We start from the raw sequence: 7,468 nt of genomic DNA on the forward strand, positions 1-7,468 counted from the left end.
CAGCTTCCTGCCCATTTCTGTCTTTGGTTAATGATAGCCTTGTGCTTTCAGACCTCACTTCCATTCTTTCCAGTCAATAATTCCAATCAATAACTGGGTTACTGATTCCCCTCTTGAATCCCAGCATGCCCATGCCCAGCTCTGTTTTTAGTGGTGCTGAAGCTCCTCCAAACCTGTCTGTCATCTCTCAGAGGCTCTGGGGCCTGTGTGGGTGGCAGATTTTGGTACAAACATGTTGGCTCGATCATAATCAGGGATGAGGGAAAGGTTAGACAAAGGGGCCAAGTGCTGCCAAGGGCAGAGGAGGTGGTCAGTGAGGAAGCAAGTGCCCATTGCATTCCACCCCCACAGCTACACCCTGGTCCAAGCCTCCTGCCTCTCATCTGGACACCAATAACCCAACTGGGGTCCCTGCTTCCTTCCCCACCTGTCCAATCAATCCATTTTCCGTACAGCAGCCAGAGTGATCCCATGAAAGTGTATATCAGATTGAGTCACCTCTCTCCCTAAGACCTTGCAATGGCTTCCCAATCAACCGAGATGAAAATCTGGTCTCTTCAAGTCCTTTGAGGTCCTAAGTGACATGGCCCTTGCCCACCTCCCCTGCCTCATCTTGGATGTCTCTTCCTCTCATTCCCTGTGCTCCAGCCACATGAGCACGTTATGGTCTCTTTCTCATCTCAAGCTGGTCCCTGCTCCAGAGCCTTTGTGTTAGCTGTCCCTCTGCTCGGAACTCTTGACACCAATGTCACCCTCCCTGATCACCTACTTGGAGAACAGCTTCCTCTGACGTCTTCTAACATGTCACCCCTTGGACTTAATACCATTGTCACTATCTAGGATCATATGGGTTTTTTTTTTTTTTTTTTTGTCTCCACTCAAGTAAGCTTCCTGAGAACTGCACTTTGTCATGCTCATCACAGATTCAGCATGTGGAATGGTTCCTATAGGGTGTTTAGTTAATTCAGTGAACACCAAGTGAGCATCTACTAGGGACCAGGAGCTGTATTTGATGCTGGGACTGCAGTGATATATGGGGCAGACTAGGGTTTTGTCCTCTTGGATCTGCATTCTGGAGTATATTTTTTGAATGAAAGGCAGGCAGGTGTGCTATTAAAGACCTACATCTTTAATGTGCATGCTCAGTCTCTTCAGTCATATCTGACTCTTTGTGACGCTATGGACTGTAGCCTGCCAAGCTCCTCTGTCCATTGAGATTCTCCAGGCAATAATTCTGGAGTGGGTTGCCGTACTCTCCTCCACATATTTAATACTTAATACATGGAGTGATAAGATTATTTTTAATCAGGGCAAGTGAGAAGGACATTCTGAATATGAGCCAACTAATATTTAGGCCCTTCACAGTCATCATGTCATTTTATCCTACTAACCATGTTATGTGTATTTGTGTTCTCACTTTGCAGAAAGGCCCCACAGCTAGAAGCACATAATTTCTGTATGTGCAAAAGCTGGGAGGATCCACCAAAGCTGGTTGGGACATTCAGGACTTGATGAGACTTGACTATGTGCCTATCTCTCACGCCCAGGCTTTCTGGGCAGGACAACCCCAGGGCTCTTTCCTTGGCTCTGATCTGACTGAGTACTTACTGGTGACTTGGATAAGGCCACATAATACACGTCTCATCAAGTCCTGAATGTCCCAGCCTGCCTTGGTGGATCCTCCCAGTTTTACACATATAGAAATGAGGTGGGGAATTAGAATCAAGATCTGATTTATTCTATGTCAGAACCTCTGCCTGATGTCCCAAGATGCGGAGGCCCAGAGGAGTGATAACATAATCCAGCCACTGCCTCTTCCTGTCTGACCACCAGTCTTGTGGCCTCAAGGCCCTCTAAGTCACGTGGCTACTGCCTGGTCTCAGCCTTTCCTTTACTCCCTAGTACACTTCAAGAGCTTCTTGCCTGACCTCCCCACTCCAGACTGGTCGTCTCCAACTGTCTTTCATCTGGCATTTGAGTTGTTGTTGTTCAGTTGGTCAATCGTGTCTGACTCTGTGACCCCATGGACTGCAGCAGGTCAAACCGTCCTTCACTATCTCCTGGAGATTGCTCAAACTCATGTTCATTGAGTTGATGATGCCATCCAACCACCTCCTCTTCTGTTGCTCCCTTCTCCTGCCCTCAATCCTTACCCACGTCAGGGTCTTTTCCAGTGAGTTGGCTCTTTCCTTCAGGTGGCCAAAGGACTGGAGCTTCAGCTTCAGCATCAGTCCTTTCAATGAATATTCAGGGTTGATTTACTTTAAGATTGACTGGTTTGACCTCCTTGCTGTCCAAGGGACCCTCAAGAGTCTTCTGCAACACCACACTTCTAAAGCATCAGTTCTTCAATGCTCAACCTTCTTTATAGTCCAACTCTCACATCCATATATGACTACAGGAAAAACCATAGCTTTGACTATATGGACCTTTGTTGGCAAAGTGATGTTTCTGCTTTTTAATATGCTGTCTAGGTTTGTCATAGCTTTTCTTTCAAGGAGCAAATGTCTTTTAATATCATGGCTGAAGTCACTGTCCAGTCATTTTGGAGCCCAAGAAAATAGTTTCCATTTTTTCCATTGTTTCCATTTTTTCCCTATCTATTTACCATGAAGTGATGGGACCACATGCCATGATCTTAGTTTTTTTGAATGTTGAGCTTCAAGCCAGCCTTTTCACTCTCCTCTTTCATTTTCATCAAGAGGTTCTTCAGTTCCTTTTCACTTTCTGCCATAAGGGTGGTGTCATCTGCCTATCTGAGGTTGTTGATATTTCTCTCAACAATCTTGATTCCAGCTTGGGATTCATCCAGCCCAGCATTTTGTATGAGGTACTCTGCATGTAAGTTAAATAAGCAAGGTGACAATATAAAGCCTTGACATACTCCTTTCCCAATTTTGAACCAGTCCGTTGTTTCATGTCTGGTTCTAACTGTTGCTTATTGACCTGAATACAGGTTTCTCAGAATGCAGGTAAGGTGGTCTGGTATTCCCATCTCTTTCAGAATTTTCCACAGTTTGTTGTGATCCACACAGTCAAAGGCCTTAGTGTAGTCAATGAAGCAGAAGTAGATGTTTTTCTGGAATTCTCTTGCTTTTTCTATGATCCAGTAGATGTTGGCAATTTGATCTCTGGTTCTTCTGCCTTTTCTGAATTCAGCTTGTACATCTGGAAGTCCTTGGTTCACATACTGTTGAAGTATAGCTTGAAATATTTTGAACATTACCTTGCTAGCATGTGAAATGAGTGCAATTGTGTGGTAGTTTGAACATTCTTTGGATTTGCCCTTCTTTGGGGTTGGAATGAAAACTGACCTTTTCCAGTCCTGTGGCCAGGACTCGTATGGCAGTTAAGTGACCTCTCTAAAAGCAAATCTCATCACGCCTAAGGGCTTGTACTCAGTCCAGACTCCTGGCTCTGACCCACAAGGCCATGCTTCACCTGATTGTGCAACTGACCAATCTGGATTCCTCCCCTTCCTTGGGGCCTGAGGGAATTCTAGCTCCCATTTCCATGCCCTTTGCTCATTGTACTTGCTCTGCCTGGAATTCATGTTTCTACCTAAGGAGCTCCCTGTCCCACCAATCCAAGGTAAGAGTGGTCATCCTCTTACAATAGTCAGGCTGTGTTGAAAGGGCTTCTTGGTGCTTCTGTTCATGCCTGAAAGCATGAAAGCAGGGTCTGCATCTTAATAATAGAATCCAACATCAATTAGGCTGTGGAGTTGATAATCCATTATCTCATTGGAAAAAATGGACACTATTGCTTCCATTTTGTATATGAGAAAACTGAAGTTCAGAAAGGGTTACTAACAGGGACTTCACTGACAAGCCAATGGTTAAGACCCAGTGATTCCAATGCAGGCTGCGTGAGTTCAATCCCTGGTCAGAGCTAAGATCCCACACACTGGGTAGATCGGCCAGTTTGCTACATACCCAACTCTGAACTTAGTGTACTTTCTTTGTTTGCACAATCAGCCCAAGAACAGGCAGTATACCCTCTCTGAGTGCCAAATTCTGTGCTAAGGGCCCACAACCCTGGAGACAGAAGCTGTGTCCAAGCACTGTGCTCCTCTGCTGGTATCTGGTTACAGGTGTTTACAGAAAGGTTTCAGTATTGTACCTGCCACTTGTCCCTAAGAGGCACCATCTTGTAGGGTTATCCCAGAACCCCAGCTCACTGAGAGCCTTTGGGATCCTGGCTCTGTTGCTCACTCTTTCTGTTCAGCCTCCCAGCTTTGTCTATCTACAAATCTGAACACTGAACCTCTCCAACCTCATTCAAGTTACCAATCAGATCAGAACCAAAGAAAGAGCCTTTATACCCTGGATAACCTAGGCATAAGAGACAGCCACATAATCAGGTCTCATCATGTCCTGAACATCCCATCCAGTCTTGGTGGGTCCTGCCAGTTTCCCCACACGTAGACTGGGAGTGGTGGTACTCTTTATATGTGGCATCTGATGGCACAGGTGGCATGTGTCCCTGAGTACTGAGGCAAACGAGATGACCTGGTGTCAGGATTGTGTGGGGTTTGCCCTTGTAGGTCCAGCACCCAGCAAGGTGCCTGGTACTCAGTGGGTACCCAACAAAGGCTTGTTGAATGGAGGAGTGGTTGACTTGTTATTAGTGAACCCATCGGCACCTCCTGTTCCTTCTCTCATCCTAAACAGGAGTGTCCTGGTCAGCCCTGGCCCTCGGCCCTTTTTGCATTTATCCTACTACAGCTGTGACCTTGACTTGTGCCCATAAGGACAAATAGCTCCCAGTCTATATTCAACCTGTGACTTTCTCCTAGTCTGCAAGTCCTCATCCATCCCCTTCCCCATCTCTAGGATACCCCCTTCATCACCATCCATCCAATAAATATATTGAACTCCTCCCCCAGGTATCACCTCTGGGTAACCCATCAGAAATGGTCCCTGCCTGAAGGAAGCTTTCCCCACTCTTCTAGCAAACAGACCCCAAATGCACAATCACATAAAGACACTTGTTAGAAGTGCCATAAAGCTGAAGCACTATTGTGTGTTATGAAAGTAAACTAAATGGTACCTGGTTCATCCTGGTGTGTGTGTGTGTGTGTGGGAACTTTTCCTGAAGGAAGGGACATTTAAGCCAGGAACAGCACTTCACAAAAGCCAGGAAATGAATGTATTTTAAGAAGGGTGGAGGGACTTCCCTGGAGGTCCAGTGGTTGAGACTCCACCTGCCAAGGCATGAGGGCACAGTTTCAATCCCTTGTCAAGGAACTAGCATCTCACATGCTGCATGGTGTAGCTAATAAACAAATACAATTGAAAAAAAGAAGGATGGAGTGATAACCCTGGTGTTCCAGTGGTTAAGAATCTGCTTGCCAATGCAGGGGACACTAGTTCGATCCTTGGTCTAGAAGGATCCCACATGCAGCAGAGCCACTAAGCCTGTGCGCCACAACTACTGAGCCCATGCTCTGCAACAAGAGAAGCCACCCAAATAAGAAGCCCCTGCATCACAAGGAAAAGTAGCCCTACTCACCGCAACTAGAGAAAGCCCACATGTAGCAATGAAGACCCAGCGCAACCACAAATAAATTAATAAAGGAAGAAGGTGGAGGAAAAACTTCCAATAACTGCTGAGTTAACTTTGGGAAGATTGTCAGAATAACTTGGCATAAATCAGACTGGATTGGGTGGAGGAGTGAATGAAAGATGAGCAAATAAAGGCAGCAAGTGCAGATAACTGGAGAAGCTTAACTGAAGAAGATAACTGGAGAAGATAACTGGGAGTAGAAGAAACATGTCAATGTGGTAGCTATGTAGGATGCAGATCTGAATAGGTCTTCAAGAATTTGTTTTTATTATTATTTTTTTAAGATGGGAGAGACATAAGGTGTTAAATGCTGCTAGAAAGGAGCCATAAAGGTAATAAAGGCAGAAATAAAGGGCTCGACCTATTTGTTATTCCTCCATTTAAGAAGTATCATTGAGCAACTGCCATGTGCCAGGAACTTTGCAAAAGATTGATGAGGTACTTGCTTTTAAGAAACTTATTTTTCAGGGAGGGAGGCAAGAAATAAGTAACAATGATTTCAGTGAATAGTAAGTGTGATGCGGAGATAAAATGAGGTGATGAAATGGAGGGGTGTGTTTCTGTAAAGGGTGATGTAACAAGCCCCAGGGCACAGCAGGGGCATTTCTGCTAATTGATGTCTGGGGGACCTGAGCTGTCAGGGTAAGTCAGGGTTCAGTGACAGTGCATGGAAGTGGGGAAAGGAACGGTGGGAGAACAGGAGGAAGTCACAGGGAGTTTGCAAATGTCAAGGAAGGCTAATTCCAGAGGCCTCTTAGAGATGGTGAAGAGTAGTAGAGGGAGATGACCTTGGGGTTACCCTTTAGGACATGATAGGTAGGTCAACTGCTGACTCCAATCCACTCTGGGTGCTCAGACTCAACATTACGAACCACAAACTCATCTCTTTCCCGGCAAATCTGCTGCTGACTTTCCAGTATTGAGGATGGAGCCACCATTTTCCAGGTTGCCAGTGACTGGCAGCCTCAGATGTTTCCGACTGCTCCCTTCTCCCTCTCTGATACAGAGGATCAGGCCCAAACAGACAGGCGTAGAAGGACTCCAAGATCAAGTTCCTCCTGTTCTGCTGCTGCACATCCTCTTGGTCTTTCCTGCAGGAAGTCACGTCCACCTCCTCACCCTACCCCATCCCACCTCACCCTGAAGATGCCTGCTTTCCTTGGTGGTAGGGAGTCCCTAGTCCAGTGAGGAAATGGGAGATGGGTCTGGAAGGGTGAAGCAGTCGACTAGGGTGAAGCAGTCCCAGGGGCAGCAGTGGCCTTGCCTGGGGAATCAGGAACAGAAGTTCATCTGGGCTGGCAGGGGAAGGGGCGAGGACTATGCCTGCCTGCCTTGGTCCTCACTTTCTGACATCATGTCTCCTGGGACGGATGCCTTCTGAACTTTGCCTGCATCCCCAGGTGTCCCTTCCTTTCTTCCCTGCCTGGGCCTCAGATACCCCCAGAGTGAGCTGCTAATTCTGGGCAGATGGGCTGTTCAGTCCACCTCCCTGTGGCCTGAGAGTCATGTTAAGGGGGTTGGTGATTATCCTGCAGACCACAGGAAACCATAGGAGCAACCCACTGAGAACTGGAGAGGGTCAGGTTGGGGTGCTGGTGGGGTGTCTGAGGGGTGGGTGGGATGAGGGAGGAGAATGTAAAGAAAGTGGGATCAGAGCCTAGTCACCTGCCCACCTGGTGTCCTGGGCTCCTCTTCAGGCTAGTTTCTGCCACAGCCCCTTCATCTGCCTGGCCCGAGGAACGGAGGACTTTATTTGCATAAGGACATGTCCAGATGGCTGTAAGGGCTAGATGGGATGAGGTTAGGTTCTGCCAACACCTGGGGCTCCTGCCTCTTTGGGAAACAGGCGTGGGAGGGTGGAGCTGATAAATAAAAAGGCAGCCTTCCTGAGGAAGCAGCT

This window comes from Bos grunniens, chromosome 3, assembly GCF_055505025.1.
Source record: "Bos grunniens cultivar Pamir isolate PY7600 chromosome 3, Bosgru_T2T1.0, whole genome shotgun sequence".
Lineage (NCBI taxonomy): Eukaryota > Metazoa > Chordata > Mammalia > Artiodactyla > Bovidae > Bos > Bos grunniens.